Source organism: Oryctolagus cuniculus, chromosome 5 (assembly GCF_964237555.1).
Source record: "Oryctolagus cuniculus chromosome 5, mOryCun1.1, whole genome shotgun sequence".
Taxonomy (NCBI): domain Eukaryota; kingdom Metazoa; phylum Chordata; class Mammalia; order Lagomorpha; family Leporidae; genus Oryctolagus; species Oryctolagus cuniculus.
Window position 1 is genome coordinate 124028043 of NC_091436.1, and position 15886 is coordinate 124043928.

Below are 15886 nucleotides of genomic sequence, written 5' to 3' on the forward strand. Positions count from 1 at the left end.
ACTGTCTGTGCCACTGGGGTCTTTTCCAATAACTCTGCCTGTGCAAATATCTTCTCAATTACTTTAATGGTGTAGGGTTGTAGATTTAGATCCTTAATCCATTTTGAGTGGATTTTTGTGTTACATGTAAGGTATGGGTCTTGCTTCATACTTCTGCATGTGGAAATCCAGTTTTCCCAGCACCATTGCTCCAGGGATTGGTTTTAGTTTCTTGGTCAAATGTAAGTTGCTTGTAGATGTTTGGACTGATTTCTGGTGTTTCTATTCTGTACCATTGGTCTATCCATCTGTTTTTGTACCAGTAACAGGCTGTTTTGATTATAACTGTCATGTAGTGTCTCTTGAAATCTGGTATTATTATGTCCCCAGCTTTGTTTTTGGTGTATAAGATTGCTTTAGCTATTTGAGGATCATGGTGTCTTCTTGTTCTTGAGTTTATGCATTTATTTTTAGGCATTTGTGGAGTTACTTATTGGTCTTTTCATCTGATAGCTTTCATCTCTGAACTATGCCTCTGTGACTTACTGGAATGTCTGCACTTTCAGTGAATACCAAGAGGTTGTGTGGTTGGTGTTTCCAGGGAGCTCTGGTCAGTGCTCCAGGTTGGGTCTGGTACCCAGGGTGAAAGCCAAGGTGGATGTGGTAGATCTTATTGTGTTAATAGAAGGGAGGAAATGGTCACCTCTGTTGGTGTGATCACCCCCTCACCTCCTCTTCTCCCAAGCTGGGCAATGCCCAGTGTTAGCCTTCAGTGATTTCAACACTCATCTGTGCCACCAGATGAACCACACAAATGATCTGTGCTATCCTCCCCCTGAGCACAGTTCCCACTGCAGTGACCTTCCCCAAGTAACCAAAGATCTCTGAGTGTGTAGAGCCAAACCCAGTGAAATGTCCAGAGACCCAGCTATAACCTGTACCCACTCATGTGGCCACCAAGTCTCCATGGTTTCAGAACACAAGGCTCCCACAGTCACGGGTGAGGAGGTTTGACTCTTAAGTACCATCCTGTCCAGTCAACAGAAAGGCAGATGTTCTCTGAACCAGCTCTGCTAGCTGGCTTGAGACCCAGAGGCTGTGGTATGCTGGGAGATTCGGGGTATCTGACAGTTCTACATGGGTGTCCAGACACCTGTCAACCCTCCCAGCCAGGCACAAAGTCATTGAGGACTGCAGATTTTTCCCTCAACTAGAATCTCTGGATCACACACATGTACCAGAGCCACCAGCCAAATGTTGCCCCACCACTGCCACCAGTACTGCTGAGAAAATGACGCCCTTCTCAGCCAGTTGATGTGAGCATGCTTAAATGTTTCTACAGCTGCTGCTCAAGCCCAAAATAGTGCCCACCCTCTCTCAGCTGGACAGTGGAGGCCATAGTGGGGAGGACTGGGTGAGATAAACATGCCCCTTATAATTCCACTGGGTCTACAGGTAACCCCTGGGGCTCCAGTCTGGACTCACACCACGCTCTTCCTCTGGCTGTACCACCACAAATTGCTTCGGTCTGTTCTCACCTTCATTTGCAAGCTGCCACTCACTTTGGCTTTCGGCTGCTGCAGTCTTGTGTTGTGTCTGTGCTTGTACTGTGTGTCCGCCACTTCCACATAGGTCCACAGCTTTTCTCTTCCTTTTGTAGAATTTCCAATGTAGTTTTCTCTTTAATTCTCCCTTGAGAGTGTACTTCCTACACTTTTTAAAAATGGTTTATCCCTAGACTAGCACAGTATGTCATTCCCTATTCCACTGTCTTGCAATCTCCCATCTTGGAATCCCCCACATTTCTTTATTCATTCATCAGTTGATGGACATCTGGGTTGGTTCCATATCTTAGCTGTTGTGAACTAAGGTGCAATAAACATGGGGATATAGATAACTTTTTCATATGTTGATTTCATTTCATTTGGTAAATTTCCAGGAGTGGGATTGCTGGGTCATGTGGTAGATCTACATTTGGATTTCTGAGGAATCTTCATACTGTCTTCCATAATGGCGGTACTAGTCTGAATTCCCACTAATAGTGGATTAGGGTACCTTTTCCCCCCACATCCTTGCCAGCATTTATTGTATTTTGACTTCTAATAAGAGACATTGTAACTGGGATAAGGTGGTTTAATTTGTATTTCCCTGATGGCTATTGATCTTGAGCATTACTTTTATGTGTCTGTTGGCCATTTGAATTTACTCTTTTGAAAAATGGCTGTTGAAGTCCTTTGTCCATTTCTTAACTGTATTGCCTATTCTGTTATTGAGTTTCCTGAGCTCTTCATAGATCCTGGATGTTAACCCTTCATCAGTTGCATAGTTTGCAAATATTTTTCCCATTCTTTCAGTTGCCTCTTCACTTTGCTGAGTGTTTCCTTTGTAGTACAGAATCTTCTTAGCTTCCTGTAAATCCATTTGTCTCTTCTGGTTTCAATTGCCAGAACTGACATTTTTCAAAGACATAAAAATGACTAACAGGTACATGAAAATATACTCAACATCATTAGTTATCAGAGAAATACAAATCAAAACCACAATGAGTTATTACTTCACCCCAGTAAGACTGGCCATTAAAAGAAACAAAAGATAACAAATGTTTGTGAAAATGTGTAGAAAAGGGAACCCTTGCTTATTGTTGGTGGCCATGAAATTAGTATAGCTGTTGTCAAAAAGAGGATTAAGATTCCTCAAAAAAGTAACAATAGAACTCCCTAATGATCCACCAATCCCACTCCTTGTTAAATATAAAAAGGAAATGAAATCTACCTGTTAAGAAGACATCTGCACATCTTCATTTAGTGCAGCACTATTCACAAAGCCAAAATGTGGAAACAACCTAAATGTCCATCTATTGATGAATAAAGAAAGAAAATGTGGTACAGGTACACAACGGAATAGTAGCCAACAATACAAGGATGAAATCTTGTCATTTGTGACAACATAGAGAAAACTGGAAGTCATTATGTCAAGCAAAACAAGTTGAGCTCAGAAAGGCAAATATCACAAAATCTCACTTAGATGCAGAGATTAAATATCTGATTTCGTGAGAATGGAAAATGTAATGGTGGTTACTGGGGACTGAGGAGGAAAATGGGAAAGGAGAGGGGAGTAAAGTTGACCGATGTGTACTATGTTATAGCTAGAGAGGAATAAAAAGTTCTGTGGTTGTATTGCCCCGTAGGTTGACTATAGATAAGACATTGTATGTTTCTCTATTAAAAAAAGAAGAGGGCCGGCGCCGCGGCTCACTAGGCTAATCCTCCGCCTAGCGGCTCCGGCACACCGGGTTCTAGTCCCTGTTGGGGCGCCGGATTCTGTCCTGGTTGCCCCTCTTCCAGGCCAGCTCTCTGCTGTGGCCCGGGAGTGCAGTGGAGGATGGCCCAGGTGCTTGGGCCCAGCACCCCATGGGAGACCAGGAAAAGCACCTGGCTCCTGGCTCCTGCCATCGGATCAGTGCGGTGCGCCGGCCGCAGCGCGCCGGCCGCGGCGGCCATTGGAGGGTGAACCAACGGCAAAGGAAGACCTTTCTCTCTGTCTCTCTCTCTCACTGTCCACTCTGCCTGTCAAAAAAAAAAATAAAATAAAAAAAATAAAAAAAAGAAGATAGAATTTAGATGTTTCACCTATGAATAAATGCTAAATTCTTTAAAGAATAAATATATTTACATTATAAAAGGATACATGTGCCAAAACATCACACAGTACCCCATATATATGTATGGCTTTTTAAAACATTTTATTTCAGAATAGTTTTAAATTTATAAAACAACAATTGTGAGGGGGTAATACAGAGAGTTCCCATATACCCTTCTCCTCATTTCTCCATTAACAACTCATATTAATATCTTTGTCACAATGAATCATGCCTAGCTTTGTCTATTTTTTTCTTTTTTTTTATTTTTTGACAGGCAGAGTAGACAGTGAGAGAGAGAGACAGAGAGAAAGGTCTTCCTTTTTGCCGTTGGTTCACCCTCCAATGGCCGCCGCGGCTGGCGCGCTGCGGCCAGCGCACCGCGCTGATCCGATGGCAGGAGCCAGGTAATTTTTATGCATGTATTAAAATGTAAACATTTTTAAAAACCTTGTGTCTGTGTTTGTCTGGAGATGATAGAATAATCCAGATTGATTTCTCAACTCATGATTTCACCCTGGACCAGCCCTGGCTGTTAAGGAATGAATCAGTGGGTAGGAAATCTCCCATTGCCTGTCTCTCTGCCTTTCAAGTAACTAGTAATTAATTATACTTTTAAAGGTGGGCATTTCATGTTTCCTTTTGCAGGGAGAAAACCTTTCCCAGAAGATTTATTGTAGACATTCCCTCAAGTCCTATTAAGTCTTAGCTTTGAAGATATTTGTAAAATAAATGACAATTTTAGCTCTGTCTACCAGCTAGGAAAGTCTGGCATAATGGCAATAGTGTCTACCATAGGAGGGCATGGGATTGAAGTATGTTGTACTGGCCAAGTGCCACAGTCAAGCACTGGTCTCTGAAGAATTCAAGGGTTCATGCCTTCTTCAAGTGAATAGTTTCACCAATATCAGGGTATCGTGCTGTCTTTCTTCCCGAGTGAGTCGATGTCTTCCATGTTGCTCTGTGAGAAAGTAGAGAGAGACACCACCAAGAAAAGAGGCTACTTTTCCCTGCGACGAGTTCTTCCCATGCCATGGTTCCACTGACCTTCCCAAGTAAATACACAAGCAAGAGCAATGTTTCTTCCCAGTAGCGTTTCCTTAGCAACATTTAGCCATAATATCCCACCACATAACTCAGTTCTGTCTTTCAGGAGGCTGTCTACATGCACTATTCTGTGGGTGATTTCCCTACACTTCCACTTGTCTAATTCATACGTAGCTATCCATCCAGGTGACCTCCTGGTCAGTTTACTAGCTGATTTAGGGTGGCAAGGGGAATCTTTCCACCTTTAAGGTTTAGGGTTTATGTGACTATTTGCCTCTTCCATTCTGACTGAGCTGGATGAACACATGAAGGCCCTGGCTTCTACTACAAAGATGAGGAAAGGCCCTTGGCAGAAGATCTGTGAACTTAGGGCATTTATTGAAGTTAAACATGCTTCAAATCTGGCTAGTAGTTTCACTGCCAGGTAAATGTATTTCTTGTTTCTTCATTAATTTTTTAAAAATGGGGAAGGTTTTGGGTTTGGCTTATAGAGCACTATAAAGTATCAAGCGGAAAATGCCTTCTTATGCTATTCTCAAGTAGGACTAAACTTGAAAGGAACCCACACAGGGACCACTGAGCAACATAATGGCTATTTGCCTGAAACATATTTCCCGGCCAATGCTTCTGCTGACCCACAACTTGGAGCAGTGGTGTTTTAAATCTAGTGCTTCTGGGGTTTTAACTCTCCTACTGGGCCGTTAATTTGACTGTTTATTAAAGCTCTGCTGGCTTGTTCACTTAATGCATTTCTCCAGCACAGCTGATGTTTCCAGAGAGAGAGAAACACTGTGTGTGCTATGGGATTCCAGGCTCTTAATGGAAACTGGTGATATATAACATGGGTTGGAGGTCTTGAAGCCTTAAGCAGAAGATGGATAAGATTCTCTGCCTGTATACAGCTCAAAAATAGGTCAGCCATTCTGTGTCTGAGTTAACTGCCCAGATCTCTGCTGTATAGAAAGACATTGATCACATTGGTTCCATTTACTCACTTTGCAACTAGACTTCCATAGCAGTGGCCCCAGGGCTTTCAAATCCTTCATCACACTGGGAGCCATCCAAGGGCATCCATCCAAGAAGCAGCCAAGCAAAACAGCTCACAGAGACCCAGCATCCCTGAGAAGGTGACAGAGGTGTAGACAAATAGCACAATCAGACAACAGACCAAAAAGAGGGTGTGACAGGTTCCAGGTGAGTTGTCCCAGAGACTAAATGTGATTTTGTAGCCACTGTTTTCTTTGAAGATAGTCACTTTTCTGCCCCTCCCGTTGAGCCTCTCAGAAACCCAATCAAGCTTGCTCGCCACAGGTCAGATCATACTTGCCTTCTGCTTTGACCTGTCCTTTTCATCCTGTCTGTACTCATGGGAATGTCCACATCCTGAGGTGCAGCTGTTTGGACATCAGTTCTCTCCTGGAATGTGAAATTGGGCTACTTGAGCTAATGAGCACCATCATGCCCTAGATCAGTGCTGTCTCACAAAAATACAGTGAGAACCACATGAGTAATTTATAAATTCCTGCTAGCCATACTTGAAAGAAACACATGAAGCCAATTTTAGAAACATATTTCATTTAGCACAATGTATGAAGGTACTTCATAAAAGGGTTGAAAATGCAATTAAAAGATAAGTTCATTTTGAAGCAAAAACTTGAAATCTATGCAATTTTTTTCAAAATATGTATTTTCTATGAACTTTTTAAAGATCTTCTTAAAAGTTATAATCCCAGCAATGGCACTGGCTACATTTCAAGTGCTCAAAAAAGTTGCCATTGCAGTTATGGAATCAGTCCATTTGATATATGACTTGCACTTCAGTTGTTAGTAATGATAGTTAATTTAGTAATTCTCAAGATAGCACTATCAGCCAGGTATTCCAGCCAGTGCCACAATAGGTAGGTCTGTAGGACTACATATTTTTTGTACTGGGTAAGTCCTTATGGGGCCCTTAACTTACCCTGGTTAAGTATGTATCCACTTTGTGTATTGTCTGTCTGATGTCTGTGTATGTCTCTAAAGAGCCTGACATATCACTCTTGGGTATCTGCAGGAAGAGACAGAATGTGGGAACATGTCAAATAATAAATTTACTCTTGTGAGCAAGGTTTAATATCAGTTCTACAAAGATGTAGGAAACTAAGGTTGACATACATGGTCTTATCATGGCATTTATTTCCTTCCTCTTTTGCTGTGTCTTTTAGAGGCCCTGCCTCTTTTGGTGCTCGTATATTTCTCTTCTCCCCTTATTGCTCCCTTGACATACGAGCCAAGCCTGAACTACCAGGTGTCTTATCACTGTCTGGAATATAATTTTTAGGTAAATGCAATAACTTAATAAACAATTAGGCATATTATAAAAATTACACAATCTTCCTGCATTTATATCATATATAAAAAACATCTTGGGGCTGGCACTGTGGCTCACTAGGTTAATCCTCTGCCTGCAGCACTGGCATCCCATGGGCACCAGGTTCTAGTCCAGGCTCCTCCTCTTCCAGTCCAGCTCTCTGCTGTGTCCTGGAAAGGCAGTGGAAGTGCTTGGGCCCCTGCACCTGTATGGGAGACCAGGAGGAAGCACCTGGCTCCTGGCTTAGGTTCGGCATAGTTCCGGCCATAGCAGCCATTTAACTGTAACAAGAATTTGACTTGTAGGCTATTGAAATATGTATCTATTAGCAATTCTTTCAACTGCAGACAACAGAATATCTGATAAATAATAACTTAAACACGTAGAAGTTTCCTTTTCTTAGAGGACAAGAGGACTGATGGTGGCTGGACTCTGGCATTAGTTCTGTTGTTTGACAATGCCATTAGGGAAATGAGCTCTTTACACTTCAGCATCCTGGTGTTTTGGTGTTCAACTAAATGCTTGTTACCTCATGGTTACAAATCGCTGATTTATTTATTTTTTATATGATTTATTAGAAAGAGTTCGAGGGCATAAGGGGTAGGAAGAGAGATCAATCAATTGATCAATCTTCCATTTGTTGGTTCACTCCCCAAATGGCTGCAATGGTTGGGGCTGGGCCAGGTGGAAGCCAGGAGCCAGGAGTTTCCTCTGGGTCTCCCATGTTGGTAGCAGGGGTCCAAGCAATTGGGTCATCTGCCACTGCCTTCACAGGAGCATTAGCAGGGAGCTGGATTGGAAGTGGAGCAGCTGGGTCTTGAACTGCAGCTATTGTAGGCACTGAATCCTTGCCCAAGGAAGGAAGATGTTCTTATCAGAAAAGCAAAAGCTTTTCAAGATCTGTCCCCTGGGTGTCCCTAGCTACAAAAGAGGCTAAGAAAATGTGTACTTTATTGTCCTCTGAAGTAGAGTTTTGTAAGAGAAGTGACCATCTGTTGAGTTAGTGAGCAAACTGACACCATAGTGTGTGTCACTAAAAGGTGTTACAGTGGCTAAAATATATTAAACGTTTGTAGGGTATAAGGTATACTGAGCATTTTATAGACCTCATTTCATTTGATCCTCACAGCAGCTCTTTGATATGACTCCTGCTGTTATTACTCCCTTTCACTTGGAAATCACCACCAAATACCTTTACCTATTACCATGTAGGTTCCCAAACACATAATTTATCATACTTTTTTAATATTTATTTTTTATGATTTATTTATTTGAGAGGTATAGTTATAGGCAGAGGGAGACACAGAGAGAAAATTCTTCCATCTGCTGGTTCACTGCCCAGTTGGCTGCAACAGCTAGAGCTGAGCCAATCTGAAGCCAGGAACCAGGAGCATGGTTTCCCATACAGATGCAGGGGCCCAAGCACTTGGGTCATCTTCCACTGCTTTCCCAGACCATAAGCAGAGAGCTGGATTGGAATAGCCATTGCTGAAGGTGGAGGCTTAGCCTACTACACCACAGTGCTGGCCCATAAAATAATATTTTACTCTTTGAACACGGAGAAAACAGGGTAACATCTTAGTTTCTGACTTGCCAAGTCAGGATGGCATAATCCCATAGACACTGTATAACTTCCATCTTGGATGGGTTTGGCAGGTGGCGCCTATCAGTCATCCAAGTAGCTGACGGTGGTGCAGGATAAATTTCATAGAGGTGACCTGATGATTTCAAATAGATAAGTATCACCTTCCCAGACTTCTCTCAAACAAGAAAATAAGTGGTTCTTCCAGGGATGCAGATAAATTGTACAGGGGGCATATAGTTTCTAGTGACTTCTTTTGTGCTCACCAATGTGTGCTACGGAGCCTCTAAGATGGCCCCTGGAGATGCCTGCCTCTTGAAGATTCATGCCTTTGTGGCATCAATTCACATCTCTTCAGTAGTGTGGATCTAGTACTTGTTTTTGGTTAATAGGATAACGGCAAAGGTGATGGGATGTCACATTCACAATCAGGTTGCAAGAAATTATAACATGGATCTTGTTATCAGGCTCTATTTGCCTTCTTGGCTCTCATGCCTTGGTGAAAGAAATAGCCAGATTGCAGAGTCACAGGTGGCAAGAAACTCAGGGGGCCACTGACCACCAACCAGCAGGGAACTGAGGCCTGAGTCCAACAGTCCTTGAGGAATTGAAGTCTGCCAATAATTGGAGTGAGTTTGGTAGTGGATCTTTCCCTAGCCAAGCTTCAGAGGAGGCCTCAATTCTGGCTGACAACCTAATTACAGTCTTGCGAGGGACCCCGAAGGAAAGGACCCAGTTAAGTTGCATTCCTGACTCACAGATATGGACATAATAAATGTATGGTGTTTAAACCATTAAATCTGCGGTAACATTAAATGGTAATAGATTTTTTTAAAAGTGAGTTCAACTGAGGGAGCAGTTGAACTTCTCACATGGCTATGAGCTAGGATATATGCTTACCTAATTCCAAAGAGCCAAGATTGAGCAGCCTGATTCAGAAATACAGAAAAGAGAGTGCTTGTATATGGAAAGAAACTACCCAGTTGGCCAATTAAATTCACAAATGAGAATGAAAGCATTTGGTTCACTGGAGAAATGAGAGAATCCAGCTTTATTTAGACTGAACTCTGAGCAGCAGCAGCAGCAGCAGCAGCTGGTAGACGGCCTCAGCCAAGACCTGCTGTGGGAGCAGTATATGAGCCTCAGGAGGCAGGTAAACATAAAACACAGCCATGCAGTGAAAGGCATCAACGTTGAGGAAGCCAAGGAACCATCAAAGTGCATATCAGGGGATGTTAAGGATTTTCCTCCACTGGTATCCATAAAAAAAGAGTGATCTTATTAAATAAAAAATTCTAATTGATGATTAAAACCACTCAGAATTCCTCTCCTATGAGCAACTTCCTTTCTGTTCTCTGATCTTCACCCAGTAACTATTGGTGCTTTCTACAGTTGTCTGCTTGGGCTTCCATAGCAAAATAGCACAGAGGTAGTGATGTAAACAACAGAAAAACAGCTTCTCACAGTTCTGAAGGATGCAAGTCCAAGATCGAGGGGCTGTGAGGGATGGATGCTGGGGAAGCCTCCCCTCCTGGCTTGCAGAAAGCTGCCTTCTCACTGCTCCTTCACGTGGCCTTTCCTCTGTGTGCACAAGAGAGAAGAAGGAGCTCTCTGGAGTCTCTTCCTCTTCTGATAAGTACATCAGCTCTACAGGATCAGGGCCCTACCCTTATGACCTCATTCAACATTTCCTCCCTAAAGACACTATCTTTAAATAGAGTCACATTAGAGGTTATGGATTCAGCATATACACTTTTTAAAAGATTTATGTATTTATTTGACAGAGTTACACAGAGAGAAAAGGAGAGGCAGAGAGAGAGAGAGAGAGAGAGAGAGAGAGATCTTCCATCTGCTGGTTCACTCCCCAGTTGGCTGGAGCTGAGCCAATCCAGAGACAAGAGCTTCTTCAGGTCTCCCACGTGGGTGCAGGGGCCCAAGGACTTGGGCCATCTTCTACTGCTTTCCCAGGCCATAGCAGAGAGCTGGATCAGAAGAGGAGCAGCTGGGACCCGAACTGGCACTCATATAGGATTCTGGCACTGCAGGTGGCAGCTTTACCCGCTACGCCACAGCGCCAGCTCCCAACATACACATTTTGTAACACAATTCAGTCTATCACTTTTCCAGTCTCTACATGGCTCCAAAAATAAAAACAAAAACAAAAAAAACTCATGGGGTAGATATGTAGCACAGTAGTAAGACTCCAATTGGTTTGCCTGTATCCCATATCAGAGGTCCTGTGTTCAAATCCTGATTCTGCTTCTGAGACCAGCTTCCTGCTAATGCACACCCTGGGAGGCAGCAGGTGAGGACTCAAGTTACTTGGTTCCGTGCCACCCACATGAAACCTGGATGGAGTTCCAGGATCCTGGCTTTCAATTGCCCCAGCCCTGGCCATAGAAGGAATTTGGGGAGTGAATCAGAAGATGGAAGAGTTCTGCCTGCCTTTCAAATAAAATGAAAATGTAAGCTTAGTTATCACTTGAAATTGGACTATCTTTTCCACCAAGAGATTTTGTCTTTCCCAAGTCTATTGTACCCAGAATATACTAAGTCTCCAATAAATGTTTGTTGAATTAACGAGTGGCAGCCTTTTCTTCTCCTTTATGCTCTCAGGTTTAGGAAATATACAAGAACAGGATAATTCTGGACCAATTTTGTGACATAGTGGGTAAAGCTGCTGCCTGTGATGCCAGCATCCCATATGGGCACTAGTTCATGTCCTGGCTGCTCCACTTCTGATCCACCTCCCTGATAATGGCCTGGAAAAGAAATCACAAAGATAGCCCAAATATCTGGGTCCCTGCCACCTGCTCTTGGCCTCTGGCTCCAGCCTGGCCCAGTCCCAGCCATGTAGCCATCTGAGGAGTGAACCAGCAGGTGTAAAACACTTTCTCTCTTTCTCTGCCTTTGAAATAATATAAATCTTAGAATAGGTAACCAGATATATGGATTTTTAAAGATAGAATTCCCATGTAGTCTTGTATAGAGTTTTTTTTTTAGCTTAAACATTTATAAATCTCACAGGGATTCCAAATTATCTAAATTGTTCACCTATTTCTTCCATCAAAAATTTATTGAGCAGCCAATTCATGCTTAGCACAGGATCAGGTGCTTTGGGTTAAACTAAAGAGATAAAGGCATCCTTTTTGTTTTTAAAGCGTTTGTCATGTGATTCTTGAGGGATATTGAGGGACATGGTCAGCACAGGATGTAGTTTTGTATAACTACTTCCATAGTAATTTATATGATATAGATAAATAGATATATATGTGTTTATATATATATATATATGCCATTGATGAGGTGGGTGATGGACATGATGATTAAGATGCCACTTGTGATGCTCCCACATTTGAATGTCTGGATTCAAGTCCTGACTCTGTGTTCAATCCCAGCTTCCTGCTAATGAACATCCTGGGAGGCGGCAGATAATGGCTCAAGCACTACTGAAGTCCCTACCACCCGTGTGGGAGACCCATATTGAGTTCTGGTCTTCTGGCTTTGGCCTGTCTCAGCCCTGGCTATTGTGGGAATCTGGGGAGTGAGTCAGTGAATGTGATATTGCTCTGTTTCTGTCTCCCCCATCTGCCTTTCAAATAGAATGAATATAAACAAGTAAAATTTTGAAACAAAAGTAATCTTCAAAAATATTCCCTCTCCTGAGGACTAAATAAGAAAATGCAGATCTACATAAGACAGAATACCTGCTAGGAAGAAGGTTAACATTTCCTTATGGCAGAGTCATTGAAGAATTGATAGAAGTAGCTCAGGAGGCCGGCGCCGTGGCTCAATAGGCTAATCCTCCACCTTGCGGCGCCGGCACACCGGGTTCTAGTCCCGGTCGGGGCGCCGGATTCTGTCCCGGTTGCCCCTCTTCCAGGCCAGCTCTCTGCTATGGCCAGGGAGTGCAGTGGAGGATGGCCCAGGTGCTTGGGCCCTGCACCCCATGGGAGACCAGGAGAAGCACCTGGATCCTGGCTCCTGCCATCGGATCAGCGCGGTGCGCCGGCTGCAGCGGCGGCCATTGGAGGGTGAACCAGTGGCAAGGGAAGACCTTTCTCTCTCTGTCTCTCTCACTGTCCACTCTGCCTGTCAAAAAAAAAAAAAATTAAAAAAATTAAAAAAAAAAAAAAAGAAGTAGCTCAGGTGAGCTTATGAAGTATTTTCAACTGATTATTACAAAACTCTGCTTGAGAAAATGGAAAATATTAAGTGAGCATTTGGTGATTGGCTCCCATCTTCTGTCAGGCTCCCATTCACAGATGGGAACAGGTTCAAATTTTATCTTCAAGAATGGAGGAAATGGAAGAGAGGATAGTGGGGTAGGTGAGTAATGACAGGCAAGCTGTCCCCCAGAAGCGGTGAGGAGGATGAGTCCAGAAGTTCTTAGAATTCTCCAGGTATGATCTTTCCAATTTAGGCTGACAACCATAAAGGAGTTCTTTGAATCTTTGTTTCTGAGCTGGGAATCCCAGATAGTCACAGGACTTAGAATTATTCCTATTGACATGTAAGTTAGAAAGGACTTCAAACCACAATCCAGCTCCTGGGAACCCAAGGCTGCCTGGCAGCTTGGGCAGCCTGCTCACTAAAGTCACAGTAATATGAACCCACATGTCCATATACACATTTTTGGACCTCATTTTAAGACTCCTCCCCCCAAGTATATACTCATCCCTCAGTATCCACAAGGGATTGCAATGTTCCAGATTTCAACGAATATGAACATCTTTGGCTGCTCAAATCCCTCATGTAAAGTGGTGTAGAGTTTGCATAGAAGCTATGCATAGTCTCCTGTATATGTTAAATCATCTCTAGATAAACTTTAATACCTAATAGTTGTTACATTGAATTGTTTAGGGAGTAATGACAAAGAAACTCATGCAGGCATGCTACAGATGCAGTTCTTGTTCAGCTATTTTTCATCCAGAGTTGGTTGAATCCATGGATGAAGAACCCACAGCAACAGAAAGCTAACTAAATTTACAAGTTGGTGAGCAATCTGGGGCCCATGGAGATCAGATACAAGCCTCTCTGAACAGACAGACCAAACCCAAGACTTTCTCATTTCTCTTTCTAGCTGTGGGTCTATGAATTGGCATTCCCAGTAGCAACTTCCACTTTCCAGTCCTGGAATCTAAACCCGACAAGGAGCATTGGCAAGGACCTGAGCACATCAGTCCTGGATGGGTCGTCTTACTCTTGAGGAGTGAAAACAACATGAGACCAACCAAGACTGTGCTCTTGTGTGATGCTGGAAGTCACTGTGCTGGTCACAGACACAGACTAGAGCATATACAAATGTATGTGTTGAAGTCTGTGCATACAAGCATTCTTCAAAAAGTCCATGAGAAATGTCTATTAGGAAGAAGCTATGCATGGATTCAAAATAGTTTATACCAAAATAAATTTATCTTTTAATTTATCCTTTAAAAAATGTTTGATGTACTCTTATGCTAGGACTGGAGTAAATGGTAATGCCTACCCCTGGGAATTTTTAGATTTTTATTTCTCTCTGCCAAGATATTTGATTTTGAGTATTCCATGCTTGGCATCAGCAAATTTCCTGTGGGCAATAAATGAGTTCAAGCTCATTTAAAGTTTGAGATCACACTTCGTAAACTTTGAGGCACAGTAACAACATAGGGGCTAGCTGTCACTGCCATCACTGCCCCATCTCACCCCCATCACTGGGGGTGCAGTGCACTGATTAAAACTATGGGGTCTGGACTCAGACTGTCTGCAAAGCCAGAACTTTGGGATTTTTATTTAACTTTTGTTAATCTATGTTTCCTCACCTGCAAAATGGAGGAACACAAGCCAAGGCTACTAGGTAGTTATGAAGCTTAAGTGAGAAAAAGTCATGTAACAGAACTAGGTACAATATATTCAATAAATGTTAGCCTTTATTCTTCAAATGAGCAGAGCTAGATGCCAGCATTTCTTTTCTTTGATTTTTTTTCCTTTATGAAATCTTTTCAACACATTGTTTTAGTGTCATCAGATTTCATTGATCGAGTTAATGGCCTGAATGAGGCATAATTAGCAATGAAAAATTTTAAGACGGGCAGGTGCTATGGAGCAGTAGGTTAAGTTCCTGTCTAGGATGCCTGCATCCCATATAAGCTGGTTCAAGTCCCAGCTGTTCCACTTCCAACCCAGCTCTCTGCTAATGTACTTGGAAAGCAGAACCTGAGTTTCTGGCTCCTGGCTTACCCATTGCTGTTACCCATGTGGGCATTTGGGGAGTGAACCAACAAAGGGAAGATTGATTCCCTCCACCTCTTCTCTGTGTGTGTGTCACTCTGCCTTTCAAATGAATAAATCCATCTTTTGAAAAAATTGTAACATGGGCCAGCACTGAGGCATAGCTGGTAAAACTGCCCACTGCAACGCTGGCAGTCCATATGGGTGTCCTGGCTGCTCCACTTCCGATCTATCTCCCTGCTAATGATCTGGAAAAAGTCATGGAAAATGGCTCAAGTATGTGGACCCGTGCTATTCATGTGGGGAGACCCAGATGACACTTCTGGCTTTGGCCTTGCCCAGCCCCGGCCGTTGTAGTAGATGGAAGATTCTCATTCTCTCATTTTCTCTCTCTCTCTCTCTCTCTCTCTCTCTCTCTCTCTCTCTCTCTCCATATCTTTCATTCTCTCTGTAACTCTTTCAAATAAATAAATGAATAAATATCTTTTTTAAAAAATGGCCAAGCATTTCATTTAAAAAACTGTGACAAAATAGATAATGTCCCTCTATAAGATAAGGGAGATTATCATCCTAAGGAACCTCATGTGTGAGACCTTGGAGAAAGTACAGACTGTTAGAAAACTTTCTTCCAGCACTCTTTCCATTTAAGCAAAACAAATGATTTAAAGTCTATGGTTGCTTATCTTGTCTCTGGCTTTATCTGGCTAACGTGGTGATTCGTTTCTTATAGTGACACCTCCAGTTAAGAGAAGGGCCACAAGTCCAGTTTCAGGAATTTTGTAATTTTTCAAAGCTGAGAAGGTTTAAATTATTATGAAATTAAACTTTGTCTTAAGAGGACCTCTGAGTTCTCAGCAGGCTAAGGACTATCTTAAGCCATCCCCTGGCCTAGGCGATTTCTTCTTCAGTGTACATGTGCATTTCTAAAGTAATTAGGGATGGGCTTTTAGCTCAGCAGTTAAAAGACCTCTTGGGACACCTGCATTATCTCTCAGGGGGCCTGTATTCAAGTCCCAGACCTGCTTCCAACCCTAGCTTCCTGCTAATACCCACCTTGAGAGGCAGCAAGTAATGGTTCAAG

General features: G+C 42.7%; 1 long non-coding RNA gene across 1 annotated transcript in view; it reads right to left on the minus strand.

The window, feature by feature from the left end:
* Positions 1-274: 274 nt before the first annotated feature.
* LOC103349769 (uncharacterized) overlaps positions 275-15886 on the minus strand; it is a 53607-nt gene continuing 37995 nt past the window's right edge. The window contains exons 2-3 of the long non-coding RNA XR_007923270.2: positions 5659-5782; positions 275-4577 (exon numbers count right to left, since the gene is read on the minus strand). This is a non-coding gene — a long non-coding RNA (uncharacterized lncRNA). The remainder of the gene's footprint in view (positions 4578-5658; positions 5783-15886) is intronic.